This window comes from Sapajus apella, unplaced genomic scaffold (genome assembly GCF_009761245.1).
Source record: "Sapajus apella isolate SASKATOON/1434 unplaced genomic scaffold, GSC_monkey_1.0 scaffold5, whole genome shotgun sequence".
Taxonomy (NCBI): Eukaryota; Metazoa; Chordata; class Mammalia; order Primates; family Cebidae; genus Sapajus; species Sapajus apella.
In genome coordinates, this window is record NW_022436945.1 from 5,069,045 (window position 1) to 5,091,954 (window position 22,910).

At 40.1% G+C, this 22,910-nt stretch overlaps 1 protein-coding gene across 4 annotated transcripts in view; it reads left to right on the forward strand.

Moving 5' to 3' along the window:
- The window catches only part of C1QTNF7 (C1q and TNF related 7), a 104,205-nt gene that overhangs the window by 62,500 nt on the left and 18,795 nt on the right, over window positions 1-22,910 (forward strand). The window contains exon 1 of one of the 4 annotated variants that reach the window (XM_032272835.1): window positions 17,582-17,910. The exons of 2 other annotated variants lie outside the window; for them this stretch is intronic. The gene's annotated coding sequence lies outside the window, so the exon portion shown is untranslated. Of the gene's footprint in view, window positions 1-17,581; window positions 17,911-22,442; window positions 22,809-22,910 lie in introns of those variants that run through there. One more of the 4 variants, XM_032272819.1, reaches the window with a different exon arrangement.

The following is a 22,910-nucleotide window of genomic DNA, read 5'->3' on the forward strand; positions in this document are numbered from 1 at the left end:
TGGGATCACTTAGTGTATTCTCTAATCTTGGCTAAGCATTTCGGACTAACAGTGGCATGGTCAGAGCAGGTTGACTGGGGTAGGGGTATTATTTTATTTTTAATGGGACCAAGATCATAGGGACCAAACAGTCTGAGAGAGAAAGCAAGACCAATCACTTCTCGAGTAGGGGATGTCTGCATAGCACAATAGAAATCATTCTTATATTAAGTGGCAATTTAACAGCACATTCCCAAAGCATCTATGATCAAAAGCCCTTATTCCAAACAAACAGAATTCATAAGTTGGGTTCAGTAATGGTTTCAATGTTAATGTACATTGAGATATTTAGAATTTCAATAATTTGCATAATATTCCATGGAATTAATAACAGAGTTAGTTCCCACTTTTTCTCAATCGTAAGTGTATTAGTTAGGAATGCTTTAGCGGCAAGCAACAGAAAATACACACAACCATGGCTTAAACTAGTAAAAAAAAATTCTTCCTATAACAAGAAGTCAGGGGGTCACTGGCTCTGGTTCAGCTGATCATTAAAGCCATTAGGGAATGAAGCTTCTCCCCTCATTCCACTGTTTCGTCCTGAAGATGTTGTCTTTCATCCTCACGCTTGTGTCAAATGACAGCAGGAGGGCTCTGCACTTGACATCATATCTGTGTCAGAGGCAATAGGAGACAGGGATGTGCTGATTGGGTCTGTGTCCTTTCATCAGGAAAGCAAAAGCCTTTTCAGAATATCCCATAAGGTGTCTGCTCATGCCTTATCAGCAAGACTCATGTCAGATGCCTCCCAAGCCCTCCCACAAAGGCAACTGGTAAGTGAGGATATAGGTGGGCATACATTGCCATCCAGTAGAATCAGAACTCTGGTAGCAGAGGCAGAGGTGGAAATGGATACCAATTTATTAACTGCATCTGCCACAGAAAGAGATCTGAAAGGTTTAGAGAGCTCAAGTTCACAAAACCCTGTTGCTTCTTCCTAGCCAATATCAGCTAAAGAGTTATCATTCTCCCTGCCAAGTGTTTGTAAACTCAGTAATTTGGTTGAAGATCAAATTTGAGCAAAGTGATCTCTTAAAAATCAAAACCAGGTCATGTCCCTCTCCTGCTTCCTTCAAGACCTTCCTATTGACCTTCGAATAAAAGTTAAACTCTTCCACAGGTCCTTCAAGACCCTGCAAAACCCAGCCTGCGTCCAACCACTCTGGCTTCACCTCTGGTACGCCCCCTCTCTCTGTCCTCTACCATCTCACTGTCCTTACTGTGGTGATTGTCCTGCTACAGTACCCTTCTAGTCTCTGTAGGAAGAGCTTGTCCCCCCAGACTCACTGGTCATACCTTTGCATCACTTAGATCTCTACTCAAAGGCTGCCTCCTCAAAGAAACCTCTGACCCGCTTCTTAAACCTAAACTAGCTACCCACTCCTTCTCCATGATTTACCATTCTCCTAACTGCTTTCTGGTCTTTGCAGCACTGTTTGAATAATCACTGCATTTGTTTGCTGGCTTGATGTCTGCCTTCTACTCTACAGCACCGCTCCCTAAAAGCAGGACTTTTTTTCTGTCTTATTTGCCACAGTTTCCCCACCAGGATCCATCCTTTGCACGTAATAGACGTTCAATAGCTCTCTGTTGAATGAGTGAGGGTATAGACCAGAACTAAGAAGCCAAACATCAAATATCCAAGCAGAATCAGCAACGGGGATGCAAATTCTGGATAGCAGGCTGAGGATAGAAGCAAACTGAGGGCATTCCATGGTGCTAAGTATTAGAAAGGAGAAAATGAAGATGAACTATTTATGCTCGCTGCTCTCAAAGGAGTGTACGGTCCACATAGGAAGACACACATACACAAACAACACAAGGGACTCTGTAAAGGGAAGTAAGAGGAAAACAGGGTGGGGGCTGAGTATGCTGCCAGCTTCAAACTTCCTAATTGGAAAATGATGCATGAAGATTTCACTAGAGGAATTCCTATTGCAATGTTACTGGCGAAAACAAAAAATTAAAAACAACAATACCATCCACCAATAGAGAATTAGTGAAGACAATTTTGACATAATTTAAAAGTTACTCTGTAGAATTATATTTTACTGTTTAAAATTTGATCATATATAGTAAGATATAATAGGATACCCAAAATGAAATGCATATAATGTGCAATTTTATTAAAGCTTTAAAGGGGGAAAGAGAAAGGGAAAGAATATGCATCTTTCCAGATGTAGATCTTAATTTGATAACAGGGTTATTGCTGGGTGGTCTGATTACAGCTGATTTCTATTTTCTTCCTTTTGTTTATCTATGCACTCTAATTTTTTTATGATTAACATGTATTAATTATGTAATATTTTTCCATCTTGGAACAACTGATTCAGGCACATGTTTTAATTCCCATCTCAACAGTATGATTAAAACACTAGATATCAGAATGTCATTCCTTGGAGCAGGAAAGCAAGCAGTTATTAATTATTTCAGGCACATGTAAATGTTTAAGAGGCTCTGCTAGGCATAGAGGGTAACACCAATGGCACAGCCACACGGGTGGCACAGCCCAGGCAGCCCTTAACTTGAGGTCAGTAGCACCCTATGGACCTGAGAAATAGCCACCATAGCAAAAATGCCACTTAAAGTTGTATTCTGGGCCAAACTCATGTTATCCACAGAACCTGCAAAGTAGTTATTATTCTCCCATTTTAGAGATGAGAATCTTGAAATTAAGAGGGGGCTCAGAGACTTGTCCAACATCCTCCAGAGAGTAAAAGTTAAACCATCTCCACCCAACTCCAAAGACCTGGCTTGATTACTTGCACTGATGTCAGCCTCAAGCCTGTGCAAGTGGAGGACACCTGGCCAGAAGTCCGTCTGGTGGATATCACACGTTTCCTTTTGTCGTTGTTCTAGAGCCATTGCTTTGGCTAAAATCTTAATTAGAGGCAAAATCAAATAAGTCACAAAATGCAATGTGGTATGCTAAATTGGATCTTGGAAAAGACTAAGAGCATTAGTAAAAAAACAAAAACTGATGGAATCTGCACAGGCTGGACTTAACTAATATTTTATACATCATTCCACAAGAGCAGCTCCTTCTTATCTATATATACGTATACATGTTAGCCAGGTGGGGTGGTGGGCACCTGTAATCCCAGCTACTCAGGAGGCCAAAGCAAGAGAATCACTTGAACCCAGAAGGCAGAGGTTGCAGTGAGCTGAGATTGTGCCATTGCACTCCAGCCTGGGCAACAAGAGCAAAACTCCGTCTCAAAGAAAAAAAAAAAAAAGAATGTATGTTTGTGTGTAAACACAGATAAGAATGTATGTATGTGTGTAAATACAGATAAAAATGTACATATGTGTGTATATACAGATAAGTGTGTGTATGTGTATATATACACATACACACATACACAGATAAGAACGTATGTGTGTATATATGAGTAAGAATGTATGTACAGATAAGAAGGAGCTGCTGTCATGGAATGATAAGGGTAGGAAGGGGCTAAACTGCTAAACTATTGACTTACAAAGCTGTCTTCATTGTTAACACCCCCTCCATCTCAGCCCCAAGAAGGCTCTAAGCTCCCCTGGAAAGCACTTTGGATATCCCTGAATTTGGCCAATCAGATTATCTCATAGTCTGAAAACAGGAGTAACTTTCCCAAGTGCACTCAACTGCTCATTGGTAGAGAGGATTAGAAGCCCATGTTTTATATTCCCCATGTTAGGAACTGACTGTGTATATCCACCTCCCATCACCAAAATTCATGCCTTGAAGCCCTAACCCCAGCCAGTACCTTGATCTTGGAATTAATTCCCAGCCTCCACAACTGTGAGAAATAGATGTCTGTTATTTAAGCCACCAGTTTTTAGATCTTGTTAGGGCAACCTGAGCTGACTAAGATCCCCAGGCTTACGAAGTCCAATGCTCCTTCCAGAACCCCAGTTGATGCCCTAGGACAGATGGGATTTTCAGATCAATTTTCAATTCCACTTCTGCTCACAAGCATCTCCAACTAAAATTTACCACTTTCTAAAATTTTTTGATTTTTATAAAACCAAGAAAAATTAACTTGTTTTATCAAACATCTGTATTTTTAAAAGGCTAAATGCAGCTGAAATTTTATTGACATAAAAAAGATGAAATAGCTATTATTTTTTATTCAATTGGACATCACTGTATCATGGTAGTGATGGTCCTCAGCCCCAGGCCCTTTGTACAAATTATCAGGGAAGCTTGTTAAAAATCCAGAAATTTTCAAGGCTTACAAAACTCTAAGTAATTGCAACTTGGGAATGGGCCTCCATTTCTATCTGTATTTATTTAGTGCTCCCTATTTACAATAGTTTTCTCAGAAAAGACAAACTGAGGATAAAAGATGAATGTGGAAGAAACACTTATTTTCACTTTTCATGCTATTCATTATGAAAATTTAAAAAAACGTTGTGTACACACATGCACAGCCATGGTCAGAACCTGTGAATTTGGTGAGATGCTGTTGGATCTCTTAGAAACAGAGCGTCGTGCAGAATTGTTAGGAGGGTCTGGGGCAGCCTAGTCAGCCTGAGCTCCTGGAGGAGACAGGGAGCTGTGGAGTCTGACAGGATCTGAATGTGCTCTGCCCACCCAGTGACACACCCTGGGCGTGGTGTGCTCACTTTTCTGAGCCTCTGGTCTATGAAATCCGTATAATAGGACTCAATTACTAGAGTTGTTAGGCTGAATTAGGACACTACACATAAAGCATTCCACACACAGTTTGGCACATAGAGAGCCCTCAATAAATAATAGATATGATGACTCTTTTTTTCTCCATTGTCCTTGTGCTAGAATGAAAGTTATTGAAATGATCACAGTTGAATTATCTGGAGAAGCAAAACTCTTTTTGTCTCATAAAACCAAATCAGTTGACTTAAAGCCAGAAAGTATATGTGCTAAAACAGTTTCTACATACCTCACGAAGTGCTAAGGGCCAAAATTTCTCACCCCAGCCTTCCTTCCATCAGCAGTAATCCAGGAAACTAGAACTCCTGAGGCATTTTAATTTAGAACTATAAATATTTGCATTCATAATTTTCTTGGACATCTTCCACAGTATTTTGAAGCTTTGGTTTATTGCTTTATGTTTTCATTTAATTTTTGTTTTTAGAGATGTAAATAATTATGCTACTAAATATATGAGAAATAGAAGAAAAAAAATTCATAATTCCACCACCTTCATACAATGGATACCAGTATTTTGGTACATTTTCTGCCTGGCTGTTAATGTGTGAGCTATATCATTATTACAAGCATTACAATTGCACTGAACACAATTTTGACTCTCAGTGTTTCTCTTAACAGTATACTGTGAATATTTTCCTTATCACAGAAAAGGCATCATAACCACCCTTTCAACTAACTGTGTAATATTCCACTGAGTGACTAACCCACAGTATATTTAATAACTCTACTATTGTATGACATTTTGGGTTATTCCAATTTTTCTGTTTTTCATAATGCTGCAATAAACATCTTTGTATGTGAACATTTTTACTGAATTAATAACCATTTCTTAGGCTAGATTCACACAATTGGCTAGCCTTCAGGTTTAGAGATATAAAATTGTGTTAGATTACAGTATTAAATTAACCAGGTAAACTTGAAAAAATCACCAGGATTCCATGTGAATATGCTTCCTCTCTGGTTTTCAAAACTATGAGGGAAATAAATTTTTTGCAAGCCAGCAAGAAGGCAACCTATAACCTACCAGAGACACACAGAATTGCAACAAAGTCAAGGGACACCACTTTATTTGGCTGCTACATTATCAACATCAATTCTGAGTTACAACCCAGAATCAAAACAGAGTTTTGAAAAGCAGCAGTGCTTGTCATCCAAATTGCATCTCCCGTTCCACATACAAGCAGGAAGGAAAAGAAACTGCCATTGGCCCCCTACTGAAAACGACTCTCACTGTGGAAATGAACATATATACTAACTTTCATTATTCCAGGGAGTCAGCAAATTCATTCCAATAAGAACTCTTATATTAATAATCAATTACATTTATTGAGCACTTACTATGTGCCAATGTTCTTATATATCCTAAACATATACTAACTTTTGTCCCATTTCATGGAAGGTACACTGAGGCAGAGAGAAAACATCATTTTCTGAGGATGACAATAGTTTTCACAGAAAAGACAGAATGAAAGATGAATGTGGAAGAAAGACTTATTTTCGTTATTCATACTTTTTATTATGAAATTTTAAAAAAAATTGTGCACATGCACAGCCATGGTCAGAAACCATGAACCTAGCAAGATGCTGTTGGATCTCTTAAAAACAGAGCATTGTGCAGAATCACCAGGAGGGTCTGGGGCAGCCTAGTCAGCCTGCGCTCCTGGAGGAGGCAGTGAGCTGTGGAGTCTGACAGTCCAGGCTCTGAAGGTGCTCTGCCCACCCAGTGTGAAAGTGGTTAGTAGGAGGTGGAGCTGGGCTTCAAACCCAGATATGCTAGCTTCAGAAATCACTGTCTAAACCAACCTCAGATACCCCTGCTCTTTTTGTTGCCTACAGCCCTGGCAGGGTCTCCTGGCTTCCTTTAGTATATTAATTTTCTATAACTGCTGTAACAAATTACCACCAACCTAGCGGAGTAGTTACCGTCTTATGGTTCTGAAGGTCAGAAGTCTCAGATGGGCTTCCAGGGCTACGTTCCTCTTGGTGGCTCGGAGGGGAAAACCATTTCCTTGCCTTTTCTATCTTCTCGGGCAGGAGTCCCAATCACCGGTACAAGGTCCATTAGAAATGGGGTAGCACAGCAGGAGGTGAGCCGCAGGTGAGTCAGCAAAGCTTCACCTGGATTTACAGCTGCTCCCTGTCGCTCACATTACCACCTGAGCTTCGCCTCCTGTCATATCCGTGACAATATTAGAGTCTCACAGGAGCACAAACCCTATTGTGAACTATGCATGCAAGGTGTCTAGGTTGTGCACTCCCCATGAGCATCTAATGCCAATGATCTGTCCTGGCTCTGATCACCCCCAGAGGAGATGGTCTAGTTGCAGGAAAATAAGTTCAGGGTTTCCACTGAATCTACCTTATGGTGAGTTGTATAATTATTCCATTACATATTACAGGATAATAATAATAGAAATAAAGTGCACAATAAATATAATGCACTTGAATGATCCTAAGCCAGGTCCCTGGTGCCAAAACATTTGGGGAGCACTGCTCTAGACTTCCCACATTTTCTGGCACAGGGCTTCTTCCTCCCTCATTAAAGCCATCAGTGAAGCATCTTCTCTCACTGTTTCCCTTTCCTTTCATTCACCCATCACCTTCTCTCTATAACTCTGAACCTCTGCCTCCCTCTTAAAAGGACCCTTGTGATTACAGCACAGGGCCCACTGAGATATTCCAGAATAATCTGCCTATCTCAAGACTCTTACTTTAATCACACCTGCAGAGCCCATTTTGCTATGTATGCTAAACACACTCACAGGTGCCGGGGATGAGAACTAGACATCTCTAGGAGGCCATTGTGCAGCTCACCACACCTGGCAAGTAAATTACACTAAAAGACAACTTGAAAAGATGAAAGTGCACCTGCGTAACTACTTTTCTGGAGATTTTTACAGAAGGAAAAACTGTTAGATTTAGAATTCCAGCAATCTCAACGGAGTGAGCAGTGGGAGACAGAGATCACATAAAAAGAGCATGTATCAATCCCTCTCCATTTTTGAGCTCCTAATATGTTCCACAGACTGTTCACCTAACCCATTTCATTGTCACAACCACATTGGCAGCATGCAGTCATGTCTGCAAAACAGAGATGAGAAAACGGAGGTTCAGATCCGTTATAGAACTCTCCTGGGAGTTGTACCACCCAGCTAGCTCTGACTTCAAAGCCCAGGTACTGTCCACTGTAGCAAGACGAACCACACCAGATTTGATCAAAATGAACAGCATATTTTAAAGACATCAAGCATTGGAGATCAATAGTAACAGAGCTAGTCTCCTGCACACAACCTTCATAGCCATCCTCTGTGTTCACAGCATGTGCTTCTACCACTTATTTCCATGGCTACTTATCTGTCTATGATTTTATTGTCAGACAAGGTAAGACGCTTGTCTGTTACTGATGGTTATTGCACTAGCTCTGGGTAGAGGCCAGGCACATAGTAGGCACTAAATAAATGTTTGTGTAACAAATGGATAACACTCCTTTGACCTGGAGATAATCGATGTGAATAAACCCAACCACTTGCAACATGGATACGATACTAAAAATTGGCAAACACTCCAAAACGGTTTCTCAACAGCCAAAATAAACAACAATGAGTCCAAGTTAATGCACAATCTCTTTGGAAAACCCTGTGAGGCCCAATTCAGAGCTCATATTCTCCCTTCAAAAACTGATTTCTAACCAATTTGTTGAGTTCTTTACTGCTGTACTTTTTGCTAAAAGGAATATGCTTCAGTTGTGGTTAAAATTAAAAAGGAAGATAAACTTTCTAAAACACGTGAGCCACAGAAGGAAAATAACTGCACATCAATATAATAGCATTCAAAAGATGCATCAGTAAAGTTACAGTCTCTGTGGATGGAAACAAGGATTCAGAGAAACTGATTTATTGCATGTCTTAAATTGACAAGTTAGACAGCCACAACCACAATACCATGTGATCCTTCTCAGACCCTGCAAAGAGTGTCATCTCAGTCTTTAGCTCCAGTCCTCTCAAACACACATGTAACTGGAGAGAGCAGCCTAGAGTCAAAGAGACAGTATTTTTTCTTTCATATATACGGACATTGTCATTGTAATGTGCATTCAATTGTTTTTAAATTTTGACTCTGCACACAGGTATAATGGGCACTGCCTTTTTTGATTCACAGTTGTACCTCAAGCATACCTCTCTCATAGTGGCTATTCATTTTGGGTTGATTTGTCTCTCTCCTAGAGTTCTGTATGCTTCTTCAGGGCAGATAAATAGTTTAGTCATGCTTGAAGCTCTAAACTTCATGACTGAAAGCTATGTGTTGAATGAATAAGTCATTTATTATTTTTTAAATTTATGATCATTAAGAATTACAGAAAATGCAGAAAGGGAGAGAGCAACAAACATAAATCTGTGACCATAACATAAAACAAGTAACATTTCGTTATATTTCCTTCTTGTCTTTTTTAATGTAGAGGGTTTCTTTTTCTTTTTATTTTTCTCCTTACAAAATCATAAGCAAACATTTTCTGTCAGGACTTTTGCACTGGACATTATAACCTAAGCATGGCTCAACTGGCATCTCATAGTTCTGGAGCTTGATTAAAGCAAGAGAACACACTAATACAGCTTTGGGGGTACAAACACAGTTTCCCGCATTCAGCACATTAATAACTGTGGTATGATGAAAAGAGAATTCTGCCTGCATCTTGGTGGTTATAAATTAGGCTTCAGTTCCCCAACATGACTAGACTGTCCCTTTGTTTTGCTTCCTTTTCTATTTAGAATCTGTGACCTAAATTTAGAATCTCTCCATTTCTCCTCAGTGTGATAAACAGTAATAGCCCTCAAAACAGCTCTCAGTAGAACCTTCCAGCAAGAATCCTTTGGCAAAACATAGTGTCAGTCACTTTGATTCTAGAATTGTTCTGTTTTTTTTCTATTAAAGTAAATGTTTTCATGAACTCACAAAATGTGTTAGTCATAGCCATCATAGAGTTCCAGTTGATGATTAAAAAACAAACTAGGTTTGGGATAAAATTCAAGATGCCTTCCTTACTCCAAATTTGTTCTTAGTCAACAGAGAATAGAGGCCAATGCCTTGAAACCAAACATGTTTTTATGAAACCAAACATCATAAAACATGAGTGCGCATACCCTTACATCACTCAGACTGCTAAGATTAATAGACATGCTGAAAGCATTTGCTTCACACTTGCTCAACTGAACAAATACATCTTTTCACAAAACAAGTCCAAAATCTTCGCCATTCCCAGATGTCTAAAATCCAAGACTCTGCTTTCAAATTCCTCAATGAGAAAGCACAGGAGAAGGAGAGAATTCAGATCGTTAACCAGATGTTTAAGGTTGGCACCAGGAAGAGAAGGAGATAGAATTGTACATTGAGGAATCAAAAAAATAAGAAATAAAAGAGGAAGAAGAGGAATAAATATTCCTCTTTTATTTCTTATTTTTTTTAGTAAATTGAGGAACCAAAAAAATAAGAAATAAAAGAGGAATATTCAAAGGCATTCTTTTACATTATCAATTGTTTATTTCTTTAAGAAAGGGGGCATTTCTTTTTATCCACACAAAATACTGTCCATTAGATGAGTAGAGTGAGTTTGTTTTGTTTTTATGTAGCATTTGTTGACTTATTTCTAATACCAAAAGTGTATGATTATTTCCCCTTGAAAAATAGTTGGAAAATACAATAGAAATAAAAGTAGAAAACACAAATCACCCATAACCTCTCAGTATAGCAATGAAGCTACATTAATATTTTGGTATTTGGTCTTCTCATCTTTTTATTTGATGCATATATACATATTAGAGATGGGGGTCTCATTAGTTGCCCAGGCTGGTCTCAAACTCCTAAGCTCAAGTGATCCTCTCACTTCGGTCTCCCAAATTGCTGGGATTACAAACATGAGCACCTGGCCTGTTAATATTATTTTTAAACCAGAATAAATGTTACCAACTAGAGATACTATTTGGTAGCCTCCTTTTTCCCTTAAGCAATATATTTAAAATATTTGCCTTTGTCATTAAATGTTCTTTTAGGCATAGATTTTAATGACTGCAAAACAATCCTTTTGTTGATGTGCCATTGATTTAACTAATCTCTAATTATAGAACAATTCATTTATAATATCAAAAAATGATGTTACACTGTGATTAACATTGCTGTACATAGAGCTTTGAGTACTTTTTAAAAATTGTTGTCTTCAAATTATGTCCTAAGAGTGGAAGTGTTGGGAAGAAGGACTTGCACAATTTTCAGACTCTTTATGTATATTTACCAATGTAAATTTTACACGCCTAAAAGTTCACACCACTTTATATTTGCATGAACAATCTATAAATGTGCCTGCTGTTTAACTGGTTTAATTCTTTGCATCTTTACCAAATGAATAAGCCATTAGAAAATATTTCATTTCGCTATTATTAATTAATTCATTGAACAAGTGTATATCCAGCACTTCCTACATGCCAGGCTGTTTTAGAACTAGAGACACTACTGTGAACACAGGCACCACCATTCACTACCGTGAACACAGGCTCTGGCACTGGGCAGACAAGGTTGGAATCCCAGCTCTGTTCAACTCCCTCTGTGACCTTAGGCATGTTCCTCATCTGAGATTCCATTTCCTCCACTCCAAAGTGCAGGCAAACCAACCCCCACTTCGAGGTGATCCTGAAAGTTGACCATGCTGACATGTACACAGCGCCTGCACCAGGCGGGCCCAGGAAGGGTACAGAGGCCTCTCGGTAGGGACAGTTACTGAGCTCTTCTTACCTATAACCTGGACAGCCACTCACTAGAAGCAGCAGCCCTCTCCATGACACTCAATCCTACCTTGATTGTAGGGATTCAATCCTTGACCCCAAAGTGCTCTGATGTCTCAGACAACTCTGTTTCCATGTAAGGAAAGACAGACTAATTGTAAGAAGCCAATTTCTGCTGTGTGTTGGCCCTCAGGTTAGCATTGCATTATTGCGTTGATTCTAATATAGGAACTGTGGCCGCAACAAAACAAATTGAGTCTCATGACTTTGAAGTCCTTCCTCGTATGTTAAAAGTCAGAGGCTTCAATGGAAAAAAAATCAAGCTGAAGTGCAGCCAACACTGCCTTCTTGCTTGTCTATTGCACTCTCTCTGGTCTTAGCTGCATTTCCCTATACAAAAGATTTTTCAGGGATAACCCAAGTAGTAACAGTTTTTGCTTTCCTTCTGGTTTTTTATGTTATAAAGAAATGAAAAATGCTATGAATTTAGCTAAAAATCTACTTTTTATTCTCTCTCTGTCCCTCCGTTAACCAATGAGGACCTGAAACTAGTGCATTTCATTCCTATGTATTCTTTTTAATTTTTTTTTATTGAAATGAAACTCACATAATGCAGAATGAGCCACCTTAAAATGTGCAATTCAGCGGCATTTAGTACGTTAACTATCTTGTACATACACCAGCTATATCAAGTTCCAAAGCATTTTCATCACTCCAACACAGAACCCCAAACTATTAAGCAGCCATTCCCTATTTCTCACTCCCCTGAGCCCTTGGCAACAATCAGTTTTCTTTCTGTCTCTACAGATTTACTTATTCTAAACATTTAATATGATATGACCCATGCAGCATGTGACTATGTTACTCCTTTCTTGCATTGCTATAAAGAGATCCTGAGGCTGCATAATTAATACAGAAAAGAGGTTGAGGCCAGGCACAGTGGCTCACGCCTATAATTCCATTCCTTTGGAAGGCCAACGCAAAAGGATCACTTGGGTCTAAGAGTTAGAGACCAGTCTGAGCAGCATAGTGCGAACCTGTCTCTACAAATAATGGTGGCACACATCTGTGATTGCAGATACTTGAGAGGCTGAGGTAGGAGGATTGCTTTAGCCCAAGAGTTGAAGGCTGAAGTCAACCATGATCAAGAAAGGTCCTGTCTCAAAAAAAGAAAAAAGAAGGAAAAGAGGTTTAATTGGCTCACAGTTCTACAAGCTGTACAAGAAGCATGTTGCTGGCATCTGCTTCTGGTGAGGGCATCAGGAAGCAAAGGAGGAAAGGGCCTCTCACAGAGATTGAGTGGAAGTGAGGAGGGGGACGTGACACATACTTTTAAAAAACCATATCTCTCAAGCACTCCGTCACTATTGCAAGGACAGCATTAAGCCATTCATGAAGGATCCACCCCCATGACCCAAACACCTCCAACAATGGAAATTACATTTCAATATGAGATTTAGAGGGGACAAACATCCAAACTATATCAGTGACTTTTTGTGTCATTCACTTAGCATCATGTTTTTTGAGATTCATCCATGTTGTGGCATGTATCAGTAGCCCATTCCTTTTCATGGCTGAATAATACTTCATTGTACGTGTATACTGTCTAGTTAAGTTCACTTGAGTTCCATGCATGTCTACTTGCTGTCTGCTGCATTGCACAGTGCTGACACAAGCAAGGAGCCTGCTGCACTAATGTACACACCTGGTGGGAAGTACAGGCACCATAGGGTATCACTGGGTGTTCATGCAGTGTTACCATCACCAGCAGACCTGGGTTCCAGCCATTGCTAAGTAATTCATACTTACATGGATGTGTTAAAGATAGTTGGCCTCATTATGCCTTTGTTTACTCATCAGCACAATGGGGATGAAATAGTAACCACCTCACGTGGGCTTGGAGTGTGGTACACAAGATGGTGCACATAAAAAAAATAACTTTGTGGCTCATAAGTAATCAATTCAACAAATTTTACCAGCATTTGCCTAGCACCTGCTATGTGGCAACCACCATTCTAGTGGTAAGGATGTAGAAGTGAGCAGAACAGTAAACAAAATAGAGCACTCCCAGTCCAAAGAAGAAGCAGATGAAATAACATGGAACTCATCACCTGTATGATAACAGGGGCGGGACACCATGGGAGCAGAGAGAAGTTTCACCAGATAAGACTGCATGAACAAGCACCTAAAAGGCTTCCTGCAAGAGGCTACATCTGACCCATCAGCACTTAAATGAAAGCCTGTTGAAAATTTCTCCACTTCTCTCTTTATCCTTTGCAGCCACAGTGACCAGTCATGATCATCTTTGCCCACTTCACTGCATCAGCCTCCCAACTTGCTCCCACCTCCCTCTCCAGCCCTCCATAATCCCTTCTCCATCATCGTTTTACACACAACAAAGATCACGGTCTTCCCTAACCCTCTCATGGAGCTCCATAGCTCTTAAGATAAAAGCCAAGTTCCACAGGCCCTGAAATGATTTGACCCCTACTATTTTTCTGACCTCTTTTCTTACAGGCTATTTTGTCTATAAGCTCCAACCCACTGTCCTTTCAGTTCCTAGAATTCCCAAAGTCCTCTCTTGCCCCAGGGCCCTCTCCCATGCTGTTCTTCCTTCCTGTAAGCCTTTTATCCCATCTTCACCTGGCTCAGGCATCCTCAGGTATCCCCAGGTATCCAATCCTTAGATCTTCCCTGATCTCCCAAACTACAGGAGGCACTCTTTTCAATCTCTTTCACCAACCCCGTTTTTTCCTTTGTAGTGCCTGTGTCACCTTAGTTTGTGTAGGTATTTACTAAAAAGAACTTGTAAAGTACAGCAGTTAAAAGTCCTAAGACCACATGGCCTCAAGCAAGTTATTTACTTCTTGTGCCTCAGTTTTTCCATCTGAAGAATGAAAAGAACAATAACAGTAACCTTCTCTTGTGGTTACAGGAAGACTGGGTTGGTGTATGCATAGCCCTCAGCACAGAGTCTGCCCAGAGCCGCTGGCTGAGATTGTGTAGGGAATCTGGGGCATTTCTGCAAAATGACCTCTGAGATGCCAGTCAACTCAAAAATGGTACAATTGCCAATACTATTGTGGAACAAGCTTTGATCTTCCCTTTACAGCACAGGTTAGCTTCACTAAACTCTAAAGTTACTTCCAAATCTGAGATTCTCTGTTCCAGGGACAAAAGGTGCCTGGCTGTGGGGGAACTTACATTTCCCAGGATTTTGTTTTTATACAGGGATGGGGCAGTGTACATTCACACAACCTTTTGGAAAGCAGTTTGGCAGCATGTACCAAGAAAGACATAAAACATACAGAACTTTTGATCTAATAATTCCATTTCTGGGACTCTGTCCTAAGGAAATAATCCTAAATAGGGATAAAGGCTTATGCACAAAAAGTTTCAATATAATCGCATTTATACTAGGAGAAAATAGAAATAGCTTCATTGTCCCATAATAGGAGAGAAGGGAGTTAAATAAATTACTGTGCAGCCACTTGATGGATATTGTTTGGCCATTAATGGCTCCAAAAAATAACAAGGAAAACACTTATAATATAATATTAGGTTGAAGAAAAAGCACACAGCAACAGTGTATAGGTAGCATTACAAAACTTTGAACAGAAGACCTATGCATACACAGAGAGAACAAAAATAACAAAAAGAAAGAAGCTAAAGCGGTAGCAGTGGTATCGTTCTGAGAAATAGAGCTATGTAAATAATCGTTTATTGTTATTTTTCTACCTTTTCCTCCTGAAAAAGTGTCTTTAGTAAGCATATACTGAAAATAAAATACAAATAGTTGCATAGGAGAATTATAGAAAATACATGAGGTTAAAAAATAGCATATATATTTTGATCAAAAAATGTATATACTATGAATAGGAAAAAATATTAGAAGGAAATCACATATGTTTACACACACACAAATATACACACACACGGCCAAACGAAAAACAAACAAACCAAACATGTGCCTCATCTTCTAGAATCCTGTTATATTACAGTCCTTGCCATGTTGGTGGAGTGATTTTCTTACTTAACTTTGCCTAAGTGTGCTTCATTTTTGCTGCCACCCATTCTTTCTCCAGATAGCTGTCCAATAAATCTATCTATTAATAGAAGTCATATATGGTCTCATCACTCACAAACTCTTCACTGGCTTCTTAAGGCCCTGAAGTTAAAGTTGAAGACCCTCAAGAAAGCTTTAGCCCCCACATCCACAGCCTCGGCAAGGACTCCCCTCCTCTCCCGTCTTCCTCCTCACTCTTCTCCAGCCTCCCCAGCTTTCTCTCACTCTCTGCAAGGTGCCTTGTTCTCTCAATGCCAGGCTTTTACTGAAACCATTACCTCTCCCTGGAAAAGCTACTTATTCCATCCTGGCACTTATTTTCTCAGATGCCTTACAGTCATCCTTCAGTTTTCAAAAAACCACTTAGAAGTCCTGTCCCTGGGGAGAGTGTTTCTGATCATGCAGATAAGATTATCCTGAAAACACAGATCTAAAGTGCCTCCAGAGACATGCATTTCCTAGTCCCAACATGAACGTAAACTCTAAACACTATTGAAAGAAAAAGGAAGGCCTCTAACTTAAAGCTGCCCCTCCCTGCACCAACAGAAATCAACATATTTTGAGTAGCATAAATGTGTCAGTCAACAAGATGCATTACTTCATCAAACTTTATAACAACCTCACTTCATTTGGACATTTTAAAATTTCAATTCATAGAAAAGAACACTAAGGTTTCAGAGGGGTAATCCTCAGTCTTTTGCCCAAGGCTATTTGCCCAAGTCTATTTGCCCACGGTCACATGGCTGGACAACCATGACTTTGTCTGTCAAAGCCAGCAGTCTTACTCCATGAAGAAATGTCAGTGGGAACAGAGAAGGCAGGAAGATTCCTGCTAGTTTAGACTCTAGGGTAACATTCCATTGCTTTGTCTTTTTTTCCCCCAAACCTCAGTGCTCAGCTTTTCTCCCCAACACACTATGAGTCATTGTTGGATTTCCCAGCTCTCTCTCCAATATGATGGAGTCTGCTGAGGAGAATTGTTTTGGCTGAAAGTGAATGGGTGTGCAAGAGTCACCACCTGCCGCTAAATCTTTGCCTTTGTTGAGTCTAATGTAGCTCTTGACCCTGAACTTGGCTCATGTCCTCAGGCACCCTCCCCCCAGAATGCCTCACAGGTTTTTAACAATAAATAAAGCAGAGAACATGGGCTCCCCACTATCTGGATAAACGTTTAGAAACACCAAAATGTTCAAATTGACCTGAGATGCCTGAAGAAAAGAAAGTTGAGGAGGTTTTTCTACTAAATAATAAATGTAAGGCACTGTTATGATCACCACCATTTTTATGCCTACATAATGTCACAAAGACACTCTCAAAATTCTGCAGCTAGAGCAGTTTGCATCACAGAGTGGAGGCATTACTTCTAGGCCTCTGGTCTTTGGATGGTTTTCAGGTGCAAACAAGAGGAACACAGAGAACTCAGGACAGGCAATGGCACTTATCAAAGAACATTAGCCAAAGCTTAGTGATAAGAGCATCAACAGCTGTGCCAGCACTGTTCACCCACTTCTCATGTATGGAGTACCCACGAAGTGCTAGGCAGCAGGGACTCACTTTCTATGATTATTCCAATTGATCTTCACAACAATCCAAGGAGTCAAGTACTATCACTCTCCTCATCTTAAACCAAGAGTTTGGTTTGAAGGTCAGACAAATCTGCCTTTGAATGCCAAATCTATCACTCAGTAGCTGTGTGACCTTGGGCCCATTCTCTCATTTAGAAACTTCAGTTTACACATCTGTAATAAGGAGATAATAATCTGGTTCAAGCCATCATCCCACCTCAGCCTTCCGAGTAGATGGGCCTATACATGCACAGTACTGGCTGGCTATTTTTTTTTTTTTCTAGAGATGGGGTCTTGCCATATTGCCCAGACTGGTCTCGAACTCCTGGGCTCAAGTGATTTTCCCACCATATCCTCCTAAAATGCTGGGATTTCAGGCATGAGCAACCACATCTGGCCAACTTTCTATAAGTTTTTTTTAAGGTTTTTAAGTTTTAAAATATGAGAAGTGATATTTTGGGCAAGGTAAAGTATTATGATTTGATATAATGTGATATTGTTAATTCACATTTATCCATAATCATGGATATGTATATAGATAAAAACACTGGAATGTCTTCTACATGTGAAGTTAGGAACCAGGTATCAGTGAAGGCTGTAGAGGAAAGACTCTTTTGGGCATTGTGCAGGAACCTGAATTCTAGTTCTGGTTTAGCATAAATAGGTTATTTGGGCAAGTCACTTCTTACTGAATTTGGGTTTTTTTATCTGTGAAACGGAAAACTCAAGCAAATAAACTCTGAGATCCCTTCCTCTCCAACAATGTGAAATTCCTGGTGCACTGTAAGAACTGTGAGTTGAGATCCTGTCTTCCACTTTCAAAGCTGTATGTTCAGGGCCCAGCACAGTGCCTGGCACACACAGGGGACAATGACATTTGTTCATTCCATGAGTCAGTGAATTGCCTTTTTTAAATATGCAAACTCCTTTTCTCATGAGAACCCACCTCTTTCCCTACAATGAAAGCAGATTCAGTTTAGAAACCAAACTAAGTCATTTCAACTGGTTGAAGTCAGCTTACAAAGCCAGGAAAGTGACAGCAGGCACCACCTCTACCTGGTCAACATCCTGGTTCATGAAATCCTGCTCATAGCCCTTCTGGGGAACTTATTGACCCCAGGATAAGGACCAGAACCTCCAGTGGCCAGCAGAGCTCCACCTGACCCAGGCACATCCTCCCTGTAGGCTTGTGCCTGCCTTTGCTTTTTCCCACCGGCCCCCACTCAGCATCATCTTCTTCCTCCCCAGGGCCTTTGCATGTGCATTCTCTCAGCCTGGATGTGTTTTCCTGCTCTTCTGCCAGGTTCATGCGTACTTTTCCCCCCCATTTTAGGTCAGATGTCATTGCTTTAGGCAAGCTCTCTCTAGCCCGTAGACTCAACTGGGTTATCCAGCTAAACACTTCTCTATATTTTCCTTCAGAGCATTCTCCAAAGTTTATTGAATTTATCAAATGGCATTAACTGTCCTTAAAATGATATGAGTAAGAAACAATCTCGTTTTTCTTCCATCATTTGTTCTAGCCAAATTCCGTTGGATCTTTCCTCCCTGCCCTTCCATGACATCTCAGGCAAATTTCTTGGCTTTCTGGTAACTTCCAGTTACATGAACAGTTTTATTAGTCAATTGTGACTCATTTTCAGATATTAAAAAGACAAATCTAAATCAAATTTTCTATTTTATATCCAATACAAAACTTGTCCGTCTCCATGGCTGCAGTTCAGGATAAGCTATGCTCCTTCACTCTTGCCCCATCTCCTGCCACCTCCTTTCACTTTCAGCTCCTCTTGAGTCAGGTCAAAGAGCAAAAGAATCAGAAAAAAAGGTGGCTGAATTAATTTTTTTTGATAACTGTATGTTTTTTCTGGTTTTTTTTTTCTTTTTTTTTTTATTTTGTTCTAAGTTCTGGGGTACATGTGCAGATCTTGCAGGATTGTTACATAGGTATACACATGCCATGGTGGTTTGCTGCCTCCATACCCCCGTCACCTACATTAGGTATTTCTCCTAATGTTATCCCTCCTCAATCTCCCCACCCCATGCTATTCCTCCCTTGGTCCCCCACCCCCAACAGACCTCAGCATGTGATGTTCCCTTCCCTGTGCCCAGGTGTTCTCATTGTTCAACACCCACTTATGAGTGAGAACATGCAATGTTTGGTTTTATGTTCTTGTGTCAGTTTGCTGAGAATGATGGTTTCCAGATCCATCCATGTCCCTGCAATGGACATGGACTCATCGTTTTTTATGCTGCGTAGTATTCCATGGTGTTTATGTGCCACATTTTCTTTATCCAGTCTATCACTGATGGACATTTGAGTTGGTTCCAAGTCTTTGCTATTGTAAATAGTGCCACAATGAACATACGTGTGCATGTGTCTTTATAATACAATGATTTATAATTCTTTGGATATATACCCAGTAATGGGATTGCTGGGTCAAATGATATTTCTATTTCTAGATCCTTAAGGAATCACCACACTGTCTTCCACAATGGTTGAACTAATTTATACTCCCACCAACAGTGTAAAAGTTTTCCTATTTCTCCACATCCTCTCCAGCATCTGTTGTATCCAGATGTTTTAGTGATCACCATTCTAACTGGCATGAGATGGTATCTCAATGTGGTTTTGATTTGTATTTCTCTAATGACCAGGGATGTTGAACATTTTTTCATGTTTGTTGGCCACATAAATGCCTGAATTACTTTTACTTAATAAATGCTACTTGTATGGTTCTCTCCTGGCTCCAATGTCTTCTGTGCACCCCAGGTAGCCAAATGCTGTCTCTTTCAGGGTGAAGGTGTTCACAGGGTCACTGGCACGTCCCTATGGGACCTCTAGTCTGCGCAGTGCTCTCACATGGGTCATGTACTCCTTGGTTGACAGCTTGTACTGATCCCATGCCAGCCTCAGCTTCTGTACTCAGTGACACACCCAATGACTTCTTAGTGGCCTCCCCCAACTAGGAGGACTCCTTGGCTCAAGAAGTCCCATCAAGATGGCCCAATTCACCTGCCTTCCTCAGTACTATCTCCCTGGTGGGGAGTGCATATATTCTTGCCTCTCTAACAGCTGCCCCTGAACTGTTCTTTCTTCTCCAGGGAGCATTCTTCTTCAGAATTCTCCAGGTTCTGTGATGACAGAGGACATCAAACTTCAGTTGTGAGTCAAGCTTCCCCACAACTTCTTTTTCACGTTTCTCTGGTGCCTTAATGATTGCAAGGCGCTTAGCTTCACAGATCAGTTAAAATCCAACTAGGATAGCAAGATAAGTAATTCTCTTCCTGCAAACATCCCTAATCTTTCTCAGTAATTCTCTTGGATCTTGGGGTCCTTGTCACTCTGCCACAGAAGTGGGGCACTCTTCCCTTCCTTCCCTCATAGTAAGGAAAACGAGAAGCACTTTAATTACTCCCTTGTTAGCTAACAGCTCTACTTTGATGCCTCTCTTCAATCACTAATCCCTTCTGAATTTCTAGTTTTCTCTTATGTGGACTGAAAATGGCTGATGGTCAGAGTCATCCAGCTGGCTTTTAACAAGTTCTAAGTCGATGTCTGAACATTGGTTGCCTATCATCCTCTGCTTTGTGTTCTCAGCTGAAATTCCAAGTGGATGGGAATTCCCAATTCATATCCCATTAAACATAGTTCTGTGATTATTTCATTAATATCTCTCTTCCCCACTAGATTTTGTCTCTACAAGGGCTCTTTGTTTGCTCTCTACTGAACACCAAGACCAAGCATTCAGCATCTGACATATAGTAGCAGCTAAATAAATATGTGATGAAGTAATAAATAAAAGAACAGGATGAGACATAAAGAAGACAGGTTTGTATCACAACTCCCTGGTTTGGAAGGACAAATACATGAGGCATCATTTGAGCAAGAATAGATAAGGCAAGGATTCCTAGAGCCTGGCTGCCCATCGGAATCACCCATAGAGCTTTTAAAAAATATTAATGTCCAACTTAATCCACTAGTGTGCTCATTCAGTAGATCTAGTTAAGAACCAGTGAGCTAAAGTGCATGAAAGATCCAAATTATGTGCTAGAAGGATTCAGGAGAAGACAGGGTTGCAACTGGTTGAGAATATCAGGGAGACATTCTGTAGAAAGTGACACACACAGAAGATAAATGTGAACAGATGGAGAAAGAGGGATGGGGGAGACATGGTTGGTAATAGCTGGAAGCCACTATCAATTACATAAGCAAGGCACTGAGGTTAGAAAGAGAAGATTCGATTCCTAAGAGAACCCAGGGCACCCATGGAGAGGAGGAGGAAGAAACAGGAGGTATGCAGTCCACCCGGTGGATGCAAAAACATGGTCTTTTAAAGTTAGCAACAACCTAGGGAGGAAATATGGTAAGTGGTTAGGTGTATCAATTGAGGATCAGACTGTCTAAATTACTCATCTGTAGAAGGAGGATATCAGACAACATCACTTGGTTCGAGAATATTAAGAACTATGAGAAACCCTGGAAATAATCAAGGACAACCATTTTATTTTGCAAATGAGAAAACAAACCCAGAGACTTTATCTGATTAAAATTCTACTCTCATTTAGCAATAAGTTATGACTAGCTTCCATGCTCAAGACATTGTTTTAACCCTACTGTGATGGCATTAAGATTTTGGACAGCCAACAAATTCAAAGGACCATTTCCTCCAGTCTGGAGGGTGGATCCCAAAGGCAAAATGAAGCTGATCAGAACAGGGAGCCCAGCAATCTTCTTGGTCAAGTGTATGGTCAACCTCCACTTCACTAACTGGAAACATTCCTCTCAATTAGAGTCGTCATTGCTTGGAAGAATGAGAGGAAAAGAAAGATAAAAACAAGATTTTTTCAGTCGTCTAATTTCCATAAATGACATCATAAATTATATATTGCTGTTGCCAAGGAAATATAAGAAATACATAGCAGAAGGAAACAAAGAAATTGATTGCACCAAAGATGACTAGTTATATGCTTTGGAGGATCATTCTGCCTTTTGAGATGTTATGATCAGTTCTTTAGAGGCACAAAGACATATTAGTTTTCTAAAAATACCCAATCATTTATCCATTCAGCAAAGAACAAAGAAAACAAAATCGGTACAATTCTCATGACCCTCTCTCTTTTCACAGCACATAGAATGAGGGGCTGTTTTCCTGCCATATTTACCAAGAATAGGGACTGTGTTAATTATTCCACAAGACACCATCCCAGGTCCAGAATCAGAAGGCTCTACTTCCAAAACTCTTAAATACAACATGGCTTTTTTCTCTAAGTTAACAACTAATTTCCAGTCAGTGAGTAATTTTTTTCCTGAAACATTCACTCAGTGGAAAACAAATGAAGAAGGAAAAAATTAAGTAAACAAATCTGAAAAAGAGGCCACAACACACAGAGATGGAGAAGCTCTAAACTTACCAGTAAAGGAAAGCAGGCACTTAAAGTTTATCCCAAATAAAACTGTAATTTTAGCTGGTCCCTGAGTTGAGCCTCACTCGATGAATGACTTCCAGGGCCTTTGGCTCTTTGGGACTGAACGAGAAAATTATTTTTAGCACAACTATTTGGAAATCTTTGAGAACTTGGATCTGTTGTTCTGTCTGGTACCAAAGGAAGTTTTTCACTGAGCTCTCATGAAAGATCTTCAGTCTCTTGTGGATTTAGAATCCTGCAGCAGCCCACCATCTAAGAGCAAGGTATGGTGTTTACTCTTTTTGTTTTTAGAATTTTAGCAAATTTAGATGCAGTGGCCTGTTCTTGCGATGGAGACTTTTTAGTTTATTAAACAGATGATTCTG